The 20,049-nt window shown below is 28.6% G+C and overlaps 1 protein-coding gene and 1 non-coding gene across 3 annotated transcripts in view; both read left to right on the top strand.

The window, feature by feature from the left end:
* Positions 1–14,255, top strand: part of LOC142317359 (uncharacterized) — an 82,016-nt gene extending 67,761 nt beyond the window's left edge. For both annotated transcript variants that reach the window (XM_075353847.1, XM_075353846.1), the window contains exons 11-12: positions 7,559–7,686; positions 10,880–14,255. The gene's annotated coding sequence lies outside the window, so the exon portion shown is untranslated. The remainder of the gene's footprint in view (positions 1–7,558; positions 7,687–10,879) is intronic.
* A 1,359-nt stretch (positions 14,256–15,614) lies between these two features.
* On the top strand, positions 15,615–16,068 carry LOC142318642 (small subunit ribosomal RNA). The gene has a single exon (XR_012755009.1). It is a non-coding gene; the product is annotated as a small subunit ribosomal RNA (ribosomal RNA).
* Positions 16,069–20,049: the final 3,981 nt, after the last annotated feature.

Genomic DNA, 20,049 nt, shown 5'->3' with positions numbered 1-20,049 from the left:
TAAAAAAAAAGAATTTTACAGTTGAATGAAACAAAAAAAAAAAAAAATTACATAAAAACAATTGCTGCCTACTACTTTCATCACATTAACATTTTACAAAGAAAATTAAAAAATATTATCTAAACAAATATTTCAAAAGTTTGCTAACTGTGGGTATGCCATCTTGTATTTTGTGCTTGAACCAACTACTTTATATTGAAATTGTTACATACTTAACAAAAAAAAAAAAAAAAAAAAAATTGTTATATATTTATAAAAAAATACACACATGCTCACATTCACATTGTTTTTTTTATTATTTATTATAATATTTCTTAATATTATTGTTACACCATAAATAACACAAAGAAGTTCTCTCAACATAGACATAAAGATCAACGAAGGTTCAATCTTAGTAAGTATAACTATTACTTTTTATTAAATAATACTACCTTTTTTGATTCGTCTTTACATCTCCAAACTTCTTTATTTGTTAAATTCTTACTTATTTTAAGAGGATATTTCATTAATTATGTTTTTCTAACATCACTCCTTTTCATTCATTAGTCTTCTTACTTGAAATCACAATTTCAAGATTGTACAGACTATCTGCTAATTGCCAGGGATTCACTTCTGGGGTGCCAGAATTACATTCTGGTGTTATTTATTTAAACATTAAGTATTCATTGTTATATTATCTCTTAATAAAGATACTTACTTTAATGGTGTGTGACAAAAGACACACCTATTGCTTGGACATATCCTTCAGTAACGAGCAAGTCCTGTATCACTGACACATTTCTTTACATTTAGCAGACAGAATACGGTATCTAAAAATGACAATTCATTTCAGTACCAATTTATTTGGAAATGTTAGTAGGTATATGATATTGATACTCTATAATTTGTTACAAACTTGGACAATTTTAATGAATAAAATATGTAATCCTGTTATGCTAATTATGTAATTAAAGATTCACCCATCTAATGTAATTCTGCTTTCAAGATAGGTGAATCCTTCACACACTATAAATTATGTCCATTCATAACTATATCATCTGTATCATACCTGCTCACTACCATTATATTTAAGTAGTATTATCAGTAACTATTATCGGCAACAGTTTCCCCCCACCGCTAGCAATTGTCATGTCTAGAAGATAGTTTGGGGAACTCTACTGTTTGCATAAACAGAAAATAAATATAATCAGATGAATAAACACGGCACCCGCTTTATATAAATATGTATTTAAAAACACAAGCGCATAATATTTCCAAGCCATCTTTTGTTAAATTAACGCATTGTTATTGTGTTATCATATTAAAAAAGTTAGTCTTTTCCTGTAATTTAAGACAGGAAAATTAATTATAAAAATTTTTGATCGCTAAAAATTTAATTCATCTAACAACCCTAAAATCAGCAGGCTACACCTGCTGGTGTTAATGAAATTAATTGACAATCATAAATAAGTTCCAGATCATAGAACAGGTAAAATATTGACTTCTTAAGCTCACCCCGTGTATGTTTTTCTCTTTGGAGCTCAAGAAAACATATCATCCCTGCAAATCAATATGTACTTTGTGAATTTGGAATTCGATCTGTGAATGGAACTGCATAAATGACTATCTGGTATTAAGGTTTTCCTTTTGCTAAATGATTTAACACTTAATGATATCCGTTTTCTTTCCTTGAAGTTTACTTTAAACATGCCACTCAAGATATATTTTCTCAGAATTATGAAAGTAGAATCTGTGTAGGTATTTTTTATTCAACATGTTAAATATAACCACAGATTTAATAATCCACGTTTATTCAGTTTCATCTTTTTAGGGATAATTAACTAGGAAGCCCCAATATATATTCACATTTTATTGAAATTATTTAATAGACAAATTCTAGCTCCAATCTGTATTCGATCAAGAAATAAATAGCATGTATATGTCTTTATTATATATAGAATATCTGTTTGATATAGTAAATATAACAAAGTAACATACACTTTATATGTAATAAATAAAAAGAAATATATCTTTATTTTTAGGTTCTTTAATAAAGCGTTTATAACCCATCACTTTCCAGTTAAAGACTTTTTTTAATTCTTCCTTTTTAAACTTAACGTAATAATCAACAGGTGTAATCAACATGATGTAGGAAATATATGAAAACAATTGGATATTAATTATATTTAAAAAAATTATTAAATACTTGCTTTCAATTTTGATATTTTTACACCCACCCCCTTAATTTATCCCCATATGGCAGGATGTTTGCAAAAGTAATAGTTGAATATTGTATTGTCATCTGACCTTAGTAACTGTGCAAAATTTCATCAATAGGCAATGTCAGGAAGTATGTTAAATTAAGGATCCAAGATTTGAGGACAAACATGTAATAAAAAGCGAATTTATTTATTTATTTACTATCAATATTGATGTGAGAATTACACGAAAAAAATAACAAATGCTAAACCACTGATCATATACCAAATCACTGATCAACCAGGAAACACATCACATCACGTGTTTGAAGACTCATAATAGAAATTCTTTTATTACCTGACTCTGTTAGCAATCATTAAAGAATTAGTCAGAATTACTGTATACAATAAACTAATTGATGTACCAGATAATTGGATGAGTAAATACTGAGTGTTAAATTTTAATGTTTTTGTATGTGAATTTGAAATTAAATCTATGAAGGAAATTGCTTGAAAAGGAAATTACAGTTTTGTCCCTCATATGATTTTTACTTCCTTGTATGAAGTAAAGGAAGTGTTGTGATCGTGAAAAATTTTGGTTTCAGATTTCATCGGAAATATCCATTTTGACTATCCCTGAATCCATTTTGACTAGTGTCGTCATGTCTGTATGTCATGTATCTCGCATTAACTCAAAAACAATTAGCCACAGGATGGTGAAATTTTGGATTTAGGACTGTTGTAACGTCTAGTAGTGCACCTCCCCTTTTGATTCCAGTTGACTGGATCAAAAGTATCCGAAAAAGCCCAAAATCCATAAAGATTTTGGACTTCTGTAATTAGCTCTCATTAAGAGTTTTTCAACGATATATCGTAAGCGATACTTATTTTCAGTAGTTCCAGAGTTATAGCCAAATAAGATTTTAATTAACAAAATATTTGGATCTTACAAGGGGAAGACACAACGGTGTCTTAAATAATGATTTATTAATAATCATCAGCCTCTAATTGTAAAAAAAAATTACAATATATAATTAAGTTATTAATGAAATAGAATTTTATGTTCTTTTCATTTTAAAAAAAGAGAAATAATTAATATGGACTTCAGTTATACCCAAATTAAATAACAGTATCTCTCAAACGTACGCTGTTAATTATGTCATTTGAAAACATGAAGTCTGTTAAAGATTAAACATGATTTTAGGGAACTTCTGCAAACCCTGACTAGATATCGTCGGCCTCTGTGACACATGCGGTAGTGTCTAGGCCTTTTATCTGGAGATCCTGGGTTCAAATCCCGGTCAGGCATGGCATTTTCCCATGATACACTGACGTCCATCTCATCCTCTGAAGCAGTATCTAACAGTGGTCCTGAAGGTTAATAACAGCCTTAAAAACAATACCACAGCCATTCACTATATTAAACTGCCACTTACACAAATGGAGAAGAGAGCCAGATACCCATCAATCAATTGTACATGTACGTGTTACCGAGTGGGAGATCTTTTTACAAAGGGGAAGAGTCGCCGGTAGATTCGGCAGGTGTCATAAATTATAAAACGTTTTCTAGTTTTCATCATTAAATGTTTAAAAAAATCTTAAAACCATTTATAATTATATGATTTTGCCTTATGCTGTAATAAAATAATAAATCTTTATTATTGTACTACAAGATACTTATCAATTTTTAAAAGTTAGCAATAATCATACAACATATTAAATTGTTTTATTTTAATGCTTTGAAAAGTGTACTTTATTTCAGTGTACTTTATGTTGTGTTAATAACAACATTAAAGAATTTGGTTACCAAAAATTGTGTTACTACATTATGTTATTTTATAAGAAAAATAAGGATAAAATCAAAACCTAAACCGACAACGATTGTTAACGTCTATATGCCTACAAGCGCCCATGATGATGATGAGGTAGAGTGTGTATACGAAGAGATTGATGAAGCAATTAAACACGTAAAAGGAGATGAAAATTTAATAATAGTTGGAGATTGGAATGCAAGCACTGGAAAAGGCGAGGAAGGAAATATAGTGGGTGAATACGGGCTGGGCAAAAGGAATGAAAGAGGGGACCGACTAATAGAGTTTTGCACGAAGTATAATTTAGTAATTGCCAATTTAAAAATCATAATAGAAAAATATACACTTGGAAAAAGCCAGGCGATACAGGGGTTTAAAAACCAGAAGAAAAGGTGTCAGATGAATCGATGGAATTTAGAGAAGCTTGAGGAAGAGGAGGTAAAGAAGATTTTTGAGGAGGACATCGCAAGAGATCTGAGTAAAAAAGATACGGTAGAAAATGTAGAAGAAGAATGGGAGAATGTTGATAAGGAATTTCTTAAATCAGCAGAAGCAAACTTAGGCGGAATAAAGAGAACTGGTAGTAAACCTTGGGTTTCAGACGATATATTGCAGCTGATGGATGAACGTAGAAAATATAAGAATGCTAGTGATGAAGAAAGTAAAAGGAACTATCGGCAATTAAGAAATGCTATAAACAGGAAGTGCAAACTGGTGAAAGAAGAGTGGATTAAAGAAAAGTGTTCAGAAGTGGAAAGAGAAATGAACATTGGTAAAATAGACGAAGCATACAGGAAAGTTAAGGAAAATTTTGGGGTACATAAATTAAAATTTAATAATGTGTTAAACAAAGATGGTACACCAATATATAATATGAAAGGTAAAGTCGATAGATGGGTGGAATATATTGAGAGTTATACGGAGGAAATGAATTAGAAAATGGTGTTATAGAGGAAGAAGAGGAAGTTGAGGAGGATGAAATGGGAGAAACAATACTGAGATCTGAATTTAAGAGAGCATTAAAAGATTAAAATGGCAGAGAGGCTCCTGGAATAGACGGAATACCTGTAGAATTACTGCGCAGTGCAGGTGAGGAAGCGATTGATAGATTATACAAACTGGTGTGTAATATTTATGAAAAAGGGGAATTAACGTCAGACTTAAAAAAAAGGTGTTATAGTAATGATACCAAAGAAAGCAGGGGCAGATAAATGTGAAGAATACAGAACAATTAGTTTAACTAGTCATGCATCAAAAATCATAACTAGAATTCTATACAGAAGAATTGAAAGGAGAGTGGAAGAAGTGTTAGAAGACCAATTTGGTTTCAGGAAAAGTATAGGGACAAGGGAAGCAATTTAGGCCTCAGATTAATAGTAGAAGGAAGATTAAAGAAAAACAAACCAACATACTTGGCGTTTATAGACCTAGAAAAGGCATTCGATACTACTAATACCGCAGATAAAGAAACATCATTGTTCCAACTTGCAGAATCATAACGAACCACGATTCTAACTTGCCCCGTATACACTTTTTGACTATATTTAGAGTAAATCAATAAGGCCTCAAACAATTATCAAATTTTCAAATGCTTTAGATACAGTGCTACAGCATAACTAGTTTTCAATAAAAGTGATTTAGTAGTTATGGAGGTTTTCAAGCGATAGAATTTTACACACAAGTTTACAAAAAAACACATAATAAGGAACCACAATTTAAATGAATTGTATTTTCGTTCTCCTCATACCTAAAAACGCAAAGAAAATTTACTCCCTGTATGCAACCGAAAATAATACTGTACTTTTGTTCGAAAAGTCAGTAAAAATGAACAGTAATGATAGTTTAAGTATTTATTATTCATTAATGCATTTTCTTATATTTTTTTATTTGTCTAATGATATTTTAATTCAACACGATAAATGTGTCTCTTCTATTAAAGTACAGATCGATTAATATCTTTCAAAACACCTATTATGTAAATGACCAGTAACAAAAAGTTTCATACATAATGAAACAAGTCACAGAGCACAGCGAACGGTGCACAAGGTAGTATAATTAATTCCATCACTTGCATCAGTCCACTTCTATTAGCAAAACTATCTGTTTGCTATTGGAGTACAAACCTACACGTAAAGTTTAAAAAGTTGGATTACTAGTCATCAAAATATAGAAATATGAATATTATGTCGATTAAACCTGTTCCAAATATTTATTATTTGTAGATCCAAAGTCCAAAATTAAATAGCAGTAAAAATATCAGCTTGTAAGTTGTACATCTGTGTATACCCGCTAAGGTTCAACACAACATATCTGGAAGAATATGAAATGTTCGACTAAAATTAATTTTTCTAAATGTCATCATGCTTGGTAGCACGTCCCTAGTGTCATAGCTGTTTCTATCCACTTTTGTCCCAAACTTTCCTCTTTGTCCCCTTGCAGTTTCTAAAATGAACCATTTTGAGATAAGAAAATTGAAAAAAATCTTCTTTTTAAGAGTTCAAAACTCGTAATAGTAAAATTTTCAATATCTGAAATCAATTCAAATGAAATTGCCTTCCACATGGTAGTTATGACTTAAAATTCTAATAGCATCAGTTTCCTACATGTAGAAGTCACTCAGTCTGGTAAGACCCAAGTTAATAATTAAAATAGACGCCAACTATATACAAACTAACCGAATCTAATCCCTCACGCCGTAACTGTTTTTCTCGATGTCTTGAGTTAAAAAAACAATTTGAAACTATAATAATACATTGCTAATTTTTGTACTACATACAATACTGTGAATCAAATAAGAAGAAACAATAAAAATAAACTAATAGGGCATATTGCTTCAAATTATAATTAAAATATATCTATAAAAACATATTATTTTTTTAATTTACAAAATCATTTCTACTATTAAAAAAAGCGTAAATCTTAAGATTCTTGATAAATCTAATGTAAATAACGTTCAAAATTACATCTTGAAATGGATTTAATTTAACTAATTCAAATTGTTTAATTTAATTTAAGAAATTAAATCTTCTTTTTGAAAGTTTCAGTTTAGTTTTGAGTTTATTTTTACAACTAAATATCAATTATTATTCTAGAGTTCGAGAAGTAAATAGGATTGTAAAACTGCCCCTTCTACAATTTGCTCTTAATGATATATTAAATTAACAGAAATATTTTAAAATCCCTTCACCAAATACATTTCATTAAGCGGGATGGCTTTAGAATTGGGATTAAAAATGATTACCACAGGCTAACCAATTAATCAGTAAGAATATCCAATTCTAATAAGAAGACTTGTTTTGTCCAACATTTACTTTACACTTTTTCTGTCTTCTGTCAACCAAGTAGTTTGTAATATAGTTTGTAATATTATTGAAAGAGCAAAAGTGTTTTTTTTACATTTTACTATTACTGGATTTTTTTTTTTTAATTGAACTATTAAATTATTTTTTAAAAGGAAAATTAAACTGAATTGTGATCTGTAATTTTTTGAAATTTGAATTTTATTTATTTTATTTTTTAATTTCATATGATATTTGCATTGAATAACTTGAGCTATCATAATATTTGCAGATGGAATTGATGTATTATTGAACGATCACTCATTGCGGTTAAGTGGAAAAAAGAAAGTTCCAGTAAAAAAAAAAAATAATAATTTAATCTTACCAAAGAATATATTTAAAAAAAAGATACATTGGAAGGTAAAAATTTATTACATATAAAATTAATAAAATTAATCAATTAACATAGAAGTGGAATTTAAGAATAATAAGGGAAATGTAGGAATAAAAGAAATGGAGATACCCTTTTCAAAGAAGCAAAAGAATAACAAAAAGATGATTAATATAAAATTAATATATATAAATAAAATTAACTTCAATTTTTCATCATATTATATATATTTTACTTTTCAGATTTTATGGCAAATGTTAACCAATATTAGTCACATTAATGACAACGATATGCTATAGATGTTAAAACTATAAATTAGATAACTATTATTAGATATAACTACAAGGTAAATATCAAAATAATTCCAAAACAAAAAGTTACAAAGGAAGTTGAAAACGTAGTGCTCTGTCAATCATAACTAGCAAATGAAAGGAAATTTTTTGTAACATTACATTATGCAATGAGCCTATAAAGATAGCCATTAATGCTTTGTAACTCTTGCGAAGTTTGACACTCGTCGAGATAGTACTTTCAAATTAACCTCTTCTAGCTAACTACTAAATCGGATTAAAATCAATAAAAGAAAAAACAAGACGCATTAAACAATATTTGCTTCTTTAAAGGAGTATGTTTATATTGTTTGAACACCTGTACAAAAGGTAAGCTGCCTTGTCACAATAAGTTTCAGAAACTGTTCACAATGTTTTTTCTGCAAGTTTGTTCTTTCCTGTGAGTTTGCGTGACATGTACTGTGATAAGGTTGCCTAGTTGTGGAGTAATGTGTCCTATTAGCTCTTTCAATGTGCCTATCGATGTGTAGATGCTTGCCGCCTAATGCAGGGGTAATTTTGAATGTATTAATTTTGATGATTAGTCGTAATAGCAAGTGACAGAAAATGAGCGGTCATAGATCACAAGTTTTGAAATGTTAGCGGTAGGGAAAAAACTACAACACAGCAGAACCTGTCGCTTTATGCAATATTTTATTTTCCTGATATGATTCCTGTATGCATACATTTCAGTCATCCCTCGTAATAGTAATACAAATTTAGAGTATATTGTAATATTTTAGAAGTAATCTCAAATAACAGGAAAATATTTGCAATTAATACATCATTTAATTACATTATTATAAACCGATTATAATATATTAATATATCTTTAATTAATTGAAGATAGTTACTGTTGACCAGAGATTGCAGTCATAACTATCAAAGGTAATCAACGAACAGAACTTACATTGTTTTAAAACTAACAAAATAGGCTGCTCAGATTGCATTTAATACAACGTGCAATGCGCACTTAATACTGTGACTGGTAATGCACTTAATATATGTGCAATATGCACTTAATACTGTGACTGACAAATAGGTAAAAGCGGCACTATTAGAGCAATGTTTAACTGAAAAACTGGTCTGAAATCCTATCTTTGAGTGTAATAAAAAATGTAATCTTTTTAGATTTATTTATCTAATATGTTTATTACTTTAAAATCAGTTAAATGGATGATATGTCTTTTATACAGCTTTAACTGTACTTTGTGTTAAACAACATTTTAGCGTTGTCAGAAAAAGATTAGGAAAGTAATCTTATCAGTTCACAGTAGTCATAATGTATTTTTGTTTATTGGTTTTTCAACTTGAAGTAAATATAAAATTCATATTAGTTACAATACTCTGTAGAAATTTTTGATATTTCCAAATTTTTGACAAAACATTTTGTGAATAATGAATTATTTTCACTATAAAATATTTTATAACAATTTTTTAATATTGTTTAAAAAATATTGGAAAATGCAATTTTTCCAGATATTATCTTTCTTTATATATGTACATTGTCTTTTTCTAAAAATTATAATTAAATATTTGCCAAATTTTCTAACAATATTCATATTTCTAGGAACAAGTAAAATATGTCACGTTCCCTTTTCACCGGTTGATTTCACCGGTGCTAAGTAGGAAATAAAAAGATTTCCACCTTAAAGTTAAAAAAAAATTTCAACTTTACCCAATATGACAATGGTTGCATGTGGAAAAAGTTTCACTTGTTTAGCATACGACAAAGCCCCATCTTCTTACAATTCCAGCAATATTTTGCTCATCCCTTGCCATAAGGGTTGGTCATATAAAAAGTTGTTTCAGTCAAAAGTTTTACATAAACAAAAGTTTAGATAATGATCACTTTAAACCAATTCAATACTGTGCCTATTAAGGCACAGTATTCTACCTCCTGGGCCAGTGATATAAAAAAACTTTACTTAGATAATTTTAAATGAATTCTATATTTTACTTAATAAGAAAGTTGTAGTGATATTTTATTTTTTGATTGGCGCAAAATTATGGTATTATTGTGTTCACAAGAAAGTGAAATGTATAGATAATACATATATATAAATGTATATATATACTTTTGAACTGAGGGTGGTTTTGGGACCTGGAGGATGTGAAATGTGAAGACATGTCGACATTTTCCAGAAGTCAATTTATGGTTTACAACAGGTAGCTTTTTATGAAATCTACCTGAATGTAAATAGTTGGTTTTTTAATATTCTGTCATAATTTAGCTGTGTAAAATAACTACAAACCTAGTTCTGTATATAAACCGAAGTGAAGAGAAAATAAAATTTTTTATTTCAGGTCTCACTCCGATATAAACACATTCTAGGATTATACTTAATAAATATAATATAATTATTATAATGTTATTTTTTTTAAATTACTGACAGAATTATTTATACGTACATGCACTGGTTTTGTATACGGAATAAATTTTCAAAAAAAAAAAATTGAAAGATAAAGAAACATGTTCATTCCTGTTTCAGACGGTACAAACATTATAAAAACAATGTAGAGTTCAAAATTGAGTGAGATAAGCAGTTAGATTTATTATTAAATAAGATTGCAATTGTTTATGGAATACAGAATTATACATAGTATAATCATAAGAATTGAAAAAACATGGTCACAAAGTTTACATGGTCTGAAATATTAGTTGAGCAACAAATTAACAATATTTGTCATCGAATTTGAACAATAAAACCACGGAGAAAGTTGATGGGAATAGTCTTCTAGAATTAGTAATGCTTCAGAATGAGATGAAGTGACAGTTTTAAAAAAGCGATGACCATTTAAAATTTTTCTTTTTCTATCTTATATAACATTCATAGTTCATAAAAAAACTATTCTGTACTAATAATTTTTTTTTCTGATGTTTTTCTTTCAGAAAAAACATGTTAAGATGGAATAAGACAAATCGATTTGGATTGAGATTAATTCTACCAACAAAATGTTATGTATTTGATGGTAAATGAATACGGTTCCGATAAAAATCAATAAGAAATCTTCATTCATAAGCAGTATGTGTGTAGTTAGGAGGTTGGTAGAAGGCGGGAAATAGAAGATGACGAATCCTCAGTTTTGCCAACAATTGAAATATTTGTTTATTGAAAACACTGAGACAACAATAAAAAAGTTTCATTCATCAATAGTAGGCAGCAGTTAAGTAGCTAGCAGACAGTAGTAGACGGAAAATAGAAGATGTCAACATAAAATATTTGTTAATTGACAACACTGTGAGTCAACAATGAAAAAGCTTCATTTATCAAGAGTAGGCAGCACTTAAGTAGGTAGTAAGCAGTAAAGTAGATAATGTGATGTAAGTGAGGTAGTAGGCAGGAAATAGATGAACGTAAAATATTTGTTAACTGACAACACTAAAAAAAGCTTCATTCTTCAGTAGTAGACAGCAATTAAGTAGGCAGTAGGCAGTAGTAGGCAGGAAATAGAAGATGACAACATTAAATATTTGTTAATTGAAACAATGTGAGACAATAAAAAATTTTCATTCATCAATAGTAGGCAGTAGTAGATGAGAAATAGAAGATGACGAATCCTCAGTTTTGCCAACCTTTAAAATATTCGTAAATTGAAAACACTGAGACCAAAGGGAGTTTCCCACAGTGAAAACAGAAATTCCAAGGTGGCCGACACTGTGTATGCGTTACCTGTCTGTCTGTGTACCTGCGTTCTTGAGGTTATGTTAACACAGCACTAGTGCCTCTGTAGGTTAGAAACGAACTAGATGAAGAGACTAGCAGCAGTATGCAGGGTACACTTAATACATATAAAATTCATTGCTGATAAACAATAGACTCTATATTAATATTTTTTTCCTGATTCATCTTTTGTTTCAGACCCCTGATGCTGACAAATATTCTTACTTAATATTCATATTATAATATTTTATATTAATATTTAATCATTAACATTTGTCATACTGTAATAGTTACGATGGACTACAGAAAACTACAGTTACCTATGAAGAAAAACTCAGTCTATCCGATCATACAATGATACTTCCCATTCACAAAGAACATGTAAAGAGAAAAAAAGGGCAAATTACACACTTGCATTCTTACAACAAATGCTACAACACACAAAAACCTAGTTCATGAGTTCAGAGTCAAGATTATGGACGGTTAATGCCGACGGTTAAGGAGAAAAGTAGTAGATCCTGTAAAACATTAACTGCATCAAGGATTTGTGTAACATAAACACCCTACCTGTCCTGACCTGTCTTGTCCTGTCTAGTCCTGACCTGTCCTATCATGACTAGGACCATGTTCAGGTTCTGACCCAACATTATCTTAGGTAATATTTTGTCAGCACTAATGGGGGGTTTTATTATGGGTAACATAAGGCATGGGTAACTTGGGCAGAGGTAGGGGTGAATTGAACATTGATCAGCATAAGGATATATAGGGTTTTGGTGTGATTTAGCTAATAGGTGTTTGTTAAGGAGTAGTAGGAGATAAAGTATGTAAAACAATGTTGTGATAGGTGTTATGTATCATCAAGTTTTTGATGTAGTTAATGTATTTGCAGCATTTACTGCTTTTCAACTGACCCATCGGTATTAAATCAGCGCCGGTTGCTTTGATTACAGCTCTGTATGCCCTAATTTCACATTTATTTGTTTTATCCGATTCCTTCAAGTCTGAATTTTTGTAGAATAACAATTGTAACAAACTAGGTCTAATAATTGCTCATCAATATGCATTCCCTTTTGGTCAAAGCTGACAATTTTCTCTCATATTTAACTTACATCTACTTTCTTGACTGTGAACAATTATCATCCACTATACTCTTTATACAGTTCTCTACTTTTGTACACACGTTGATAGTTTCACATACCAACAGTCTAGTAATACACTGAAGTAAACAGGAAATATCACCGTTTACTGTTATCCGAATGTATATTATATATTATCTATATCATTAATATATCAAAAACAAGAATTATACAAAAAATAAATATTGTAATATCTTTATTTCTTACAGAATTTTAATTGTAATATCTCTTGGTATTTGATTGATCTAAAATTGAAGAAATTTTGTTAGGTAACTATTTGTCTGTAGTCCATTATAATTATTACAGTTTAATGGTTAGAAATTGAATATGGAAATAAAACATCTTTGATACACATCATCCAAATAACAGTAAAAACATAAAAAATACAATATCAAGATATCATAACATCACAATAAGTGATGTTTTTCAGCATCAGGGGTTACCCGACCATAACACTGATAATGTCTACACCTAGGTTGGTTCTAACCCTCCACAGAGCTAGTGTCACCAAACTAATTTTGTTTTAAATGCTAAATGTTATACCAATCTAGTTTATTTTTTCATGTTATAAATATTATCTATTTAACAAATATCTCAAAAGTTTAAAAAACTGTGGGAACACAATCTTCTATTTCGCCCTTGAACCAACTACTTTATCTTGTAATGTTTAAAAAAATTTTTGTAAATTTTTAGATAATTAAAAAAAAAAGATTACATTGTTAATAAAAAGAAATCATTACATAACAAAAAAAAAGTCTATAACTTCATATTGAAATAATTACAAATAAAATTAACATAAATGATTACAAAAAATTGAAAAAGAAAAACTACAGCCAAAAGAAATCGTTACATAACAAAAAAAAAAAAATAAAATTCTTTAAAGTAATTGAAATAGAAAATACTACCATCAAAATAAATTTTTATGTAAAAAAAAAATAAAATCATTACAAAATAAAAATTTCTGCCTACTGCTGTCATCATATTCAAATAGTTACGAAGTTTAAATTAAATGATTTACATTCATCATATTGAAATAGTTGCAAAGAAAATTAACATAAATGATTACAAAAAATTGAAAAAGAAAAAATTACAGCCAAAAGAAATCGTTAGATTAAAAAAAAAAAAATTGCATTTTACTACTTTCATCATATTGAAATAGTTACAAAGAAAATTTATTACATAATTCATTAAAAAAAAAATGAAAAAGAAAAAACTACCATCAAAAAAAATTTTTACGTAAAAAAAAAACAAAATTGCTGCCTAGTCATATGGAAATAGTTAAAGAACATTTACATTTACATTAAAAAGAAAGATTACAAGAAATCCTTACGTAAAAAAAAAAAAAAAAAAAATCAAGAAAAAACTACCATCAAAAGAAATTATACAGTTGAATGTAACTGTCTACTAATGTAACTGTTGAATGTTAGCTGTCTACTAATTTCATCATATTAACATTTTACAAAGAAAATTTAAAAATACTATCTAAACAAATATTTCAAAAGTTTGCATAACTGTGGGTACGCCATCTTGTATTTCTCGCTTGAACCAACCTTTTATATTGAAATTGTTACATACTTAACAAAAAAAAAAAAAAAAATTGTTATATATTTATAAAAAAATACACACATGCTCAGATTCACATTGTTTTTTTTATTATTTATTATATCTCTTAATATTATTGTTACACCATAAATAACAAACAGGTTCTCTCAACATAGACATAAAGATCAACGAAGGTTCAGTCTTAGTAACTATAACTGTTACTTTTTATTAAATAATATACTACTTTTATAGATTCGTTTTTACATCTCCAAACTTCCATACTCTTTTATCTGTTAAATTCTTCCTTATTTTAAGAGGATATTTCATTAATTCTGTTTTTCTAACATTACTCCTTTTCATCCATTAGTCTTCTTACTTGAAATCACAATTTCAAGATTGTAGAGACTATCTGCTAATTGCCAGGGATTCACTTCTGGGGTGCCAGAATTACATTCTGGTTATTTATTTAAACATTAAGTATTCATTTATCTTATCTCTTAATAAAGATGCTTCCTTTAATGGTGTGTGACAAAAGACACACCTATTGCTTAGACATATCCTTCAATAACGAGCAAGTCCTGTATCACTGACACATTTCTTTACATTTAGCAGACAGCATACGGTATCTAAAAATGACAATTCATTTCAGTACCAATTTATTTGGAAAGGGTGTAGCTATATGATATTGATACTCTATAATTTGATACAAACTTGGACAATTTTAATGAATAAAACATGTAATCCTGTTGTTGCTTAAAGAATAAATAAATATATATTTGTTTACCGGTAAGGTATGAAACGAGCAAAACAATAACAATTAACTGGCAGTACAATTACACCAATTACAAGTTTAGCTGGCACTATACCGCCAAGGATAATCCACCTCCATAATGTGGCCTTATGAAGAAAATCCTAGGATATGTCTGCAGTAGTCTTCCTCTTCCAGCCGATTCTATCATGTGCTAATCTCTTTGTTTCCATACACGTTTTACACCCAACATACTGTATGTATGATTTGTTCAATATTCTCTAATCTTGATCTTCCTCTTGTATTGTTTCTTTCAACTATGCTCTCTATTACGGTGTGCAACAAACTGTTATGCCGTAGTACATGTCCTATCTGCGTATCTTGCCTTTTCTTTGATAAGCTTCATAATCAGGGCAGCTCGTCAAGACTGATAAAATAATAGCTGAATACGAACAAGTAGAGGAAATGACGTGATCGCAGACAAAGAAAATTGGACTTCTAGGAACTTTGACAACATTAAAATTAGAGATAACAAAAAACAGTTAAAACTAATGTGGTTAAATAGAAATTGCTTTTATGAAACATTGCGACCACAACAGATAAAATAATAACAAAAACATTATTGGAATAAAACAACTTTACGCATTGGCGTAAATACCTATTTTGTGGTAAAACTTTGTGGCAAGATAAAACATAAACGGACCGAAGTGAAAGCATTTGGCAAGTATGTTCTCGTCGATCAAGAACCAAAGTTAGAGGTTTGAAGGCGATCAGATACCGCCCTAGTTCTAACCATAAACTATGCCTGCCAGCGATCTGCCGAAGTTCCTCCGATGACTCTGCGAGCAGCTTCCGGGAAACCAGAGCTTTTGGGTTCCGGGGGAAGTATGGTTGTAAAGTTGAAACTTTGACGACTGTCTCATTCATACCAGAAGCAGGGATATTTGGTGTATCCTCTCTGCTGCCCAAGATGCATACTTTTAGGTCATCACATATTATCCATTCATGATCGCAATATTTCAGTTTAGACAGTAATAATTCTAAATTCTCATAGCATTCTTTCAGATACGAATAGTATCCTAGCGGCACTGAAGCATATTCATTGCCATTATGAGGAATAATAGCTTTGAGGCTTCTTTAGGACGAGTCAATAAACCAGCCTCTATTCATTCACATCATACTTTATGTTCAACTGCTCCATTACACCAGGAACATTCTTACAATAAATTAATCCTCCATCTTCAGAAAAATACAGAGTAAAGAAGTCTCTGTTTTTGTACCATGAGAAAGGAGTGCCAGGGCCCAGTAAGTTTTAAATCTTAAATCTCTGACCAAGTCATTCAGTTCACGCTGTGAAAGAAGTTGTGGTTCAGAACTACCAGAAATAATATTATCATCATCATTATCATCGTCATCATCCTGTATATCTTGTTTAGTATATTTTTAGTTTTTCTGGAACTGAACGTACAGGTACACCAGAGCTGTGAGATACAAGGCATATTGCTGAATAACAATTTGGATAAAAAATTTCATTTTTGTTTTTTAGATTGAACCCTTTTACATTACAAAAACAAAAGAAGCAATCATCACTGTTATTTTGTGGTTCTCTCCAATTCATTGGTTCTCCAAACCAAAAAGACTTTTTCTTACGTTTTGTCCATTTCCATAGCTCTTCCACATCTGTACGAGGGGCCCACGTTTTATCTTGTCACAAAACTTTACTCCAAACTTTTTTCACAAAGTCTGTAATACTTCTTTGCTGTTTCTTCACCACAAATTTAACAGAAAGTACGGGTGAATTAACACAACCCCTTGAAGCCATTTTTAAATATAAAAACACAAGGACAGCACAAATAAAAAGACTTCAAAAAATGAAAGAAAATTAAAACACTATAGAAGGTCTAGAAAATTATTTAACGCCTTTCAATATAGCGTTCTATTTCAACAGATTTATTTTTATTTCAGTACAGCGAAGGGGAGTAAGAATCAGCAAGTCATCACCTAAGCTAATAACCTGGACAAAAATGACTCATGAAGTCACTCTAATTAATCATATTACATCATCTTATTAGTCGTCGCTCATCTTACTGTATCAAACCAAAATTATAAAAGCACTACTTGTATTCATTCCATATAACCAAATTAACAATAAAGTATCAAAAATAATTAATACAGGCCTAATTTTTTATTCAACAGTTTATAAGTAAAATATATTTATTATCAATTTTGAGAATATTAAAAAAATTGATTTAGAGAAAAAATGGTACATGATGGAATTTTTTGACTATTTTTCCTGAAACCAGCGCACAATAATGTATAAGAAATCAGGGTACTTACGTATTAATGCCACCGCAGCTACAGCTTTATTTAAAAACAAATTAGTCATTCTGATTTTCGTGGAAAATGAACAGTCTCTTTATTAATTTGAATAAATGGTTTTTTATATTTATTTATTTTATAAATATAACTTAACCTACGCTCGCTTCGCTCGCTAACCTTGACTAATTAACACCGTAATTTTTTGAGTATTTATTTAATAAATTCAGTAATTATTGCAATTATTTATTATTTAAATAATCAAAACACTCCTGTTAATTAGTCAAAGTTAGTGAGCGAAGCGAGTGTAGGTTAAGTTTGGTTAAATTATTTTTAAATATATATATATATGGTTAAAATATATAATGGTTTTTAAAATATATATATGGTTAAATTATATTAATTATATACAATTTTTTTGTTTAGATTAAATCTAAATATTAATAAAAACAAGTTTTTGTTATATTAACATAATAACAACTTGCTTCTGTATGCGCTCCATTGTCCCAAATGTAAATAAAATATTTACATAATAAATTTACAGCACACTTCATATTTCTACAACAGTGTAAGCAAATACTATGCATTTCTAAATATAGATTACCTATATTATAATGCTCTTCCAATTTGGGATTAAAATTTTAGATTAACTAGTATTTATAGTTACTTACTTAAAAAGAAACCATTTTATATGTGGATAAAAACAAAGTATTAAATAAATTTTCATTAAAATTAGACTCTTAATCAGTCCATTACCATTTTAAAATAGTCCATACATATCAATAACATATAAATAAATCTAAAAACCTAGCAACAACTTTTTAAATAACAGTCAGCTGATCATTTACAACTTTATTATATGTCGTATATGCATATTTATGCATATGTCATAATAATTGCATAATTATAATTTATGTTATGTTGTATTACAATACATGTTTTGTTTTTATAAGTTTTATCACAAAAATGAACAAATAGGCTATGAAACTACAACTTATTTTTTTATAAGTAGGCTTTCATTTATTCTGTAATAAAAAAAAAAAACTGTAACAAAGAAAAAATTAACTTTTACAGAATGTACAGCTACTACAGACAAGACTGTTAGTACAAGTCTGTCTGTACAACAGACTTATAACTGTTTATACACCCACTGCACACAATGAAATCTAATAATATTGAATAAATTCAATTCATATTATAATGGTTTGAAATTTGTGTTTGAAGTCTATATAAATAGAACAATAAATTACTTAGATGTTAGTATTGAAATTAATAAAACTAATCAATTTATGTCAGTATATAGGAAACCCACAATTAAAAAAACTACAATACATAGATAATGAAATCATCCTCGGTTACACAAAATTAATATATATACAAACATGATTAAAACAGCAGTTAATTGCACACAATATAATAAAAAATAATAATAAATTAAACAAAGAATTAGATATTATAAAACAAATTGCTATAGATAATGGTTATAGTGACTCCTTTAATTGATAATAAATACAAAAAACAAATTTCAAAAATTAACAATACTAAATCTTTAATACCAACAAATGATACACAGAAAATTCGCAACGTATATTTAAAATACAAAACAAATAATCATATAATAAAACATTTAAAAAACAGTAAATATACAGATCCATATAATTTATACAATTTGTGTGGAATTTATAAAATAAAATATAATGACTGTGACCACATTTATATTGGTAAAACTAGTAGATCTTTTGAAACCAGATTTCTTGAACATATTAGACACTATAAAAATGGAAAATTGGATTTATCAAATGTTGCTGACCACCTCATTATCAATAAACATTCTATTTCTGATATTCAAACCAATCCGGAAACACTGGAAATTAAGAAATAAAATATAAATAATAATAAAAGTTTAGGCATTTTGGAGTAATTTTATTTATATAAATATAAGAGGAAATTCAACTTGATCAACTTGCAAACATAATATGAAGATGACACACTTGTAAAGGCTGCAGTAGATGGCAGCACTTATTCAGATAAAAATAAAATGATAGTGCATAATTTAATTTAAATACATACAGTACTGTAACATTAGTACATTTTATCTTATTTATTTTTATTTTATTTTATCAATTCTAACATATTTTATGTATGTAGTTTTTAATTTCCATAATTCGATTTTAATTTATTTAAAAAGAATTTTTAAATTGTGATTTTTAAAAAACCATTTTTATATTTTAATTCTTAATTTTGAATTTTAATTTGATAAAAAGAGAAATTTCATATATTATAGAAAAAAAAATTATATTTTAAATGTGTTTTAGTTTGATATAAAAATTAAAAAACCAAAATTATAACTTAAGATGTGGGTTGTCACGAAAGAACTGTTGTAAAGGTTATGAAAAAATTTTCAGTGCCATCTTATTTACTTTTTAATTTCTGTACTTAGGTGGATCGAGTTGGATTATATATACAATTTCATAATAATAGATGTATTCAAAAATTGGAATTTCTCCCTCCTAATTTTCCAATTATGTATTATGTGATATTCTAAAAGAGTTCAGGTATTAAAACAGATGCAATAAAACAAAAGTAAATATGCAAGAAATTTATGGTTTTTTTTCCAATATGTTCAGCAAAGATTATTAACTCTTGAACTTTGTTT

Source organism: Lycorma delicatula, chromosome 1 (genome assembly GCF_047948215.1).
Source record: "Lycorma delicatula isolate Av1 chromosome 1, ASM4794821v1, whole genome shotgun sequence".
Lineage (NCBI taxonomy): Eukaryota > Metazoa > Arthropoda > Insecta > Hemiptera > Fulgoridae > Lycorma > Lycorma delicatula.
This window is presented reverse-complemented; position numbering and strand designations above follow the sequence as displayed.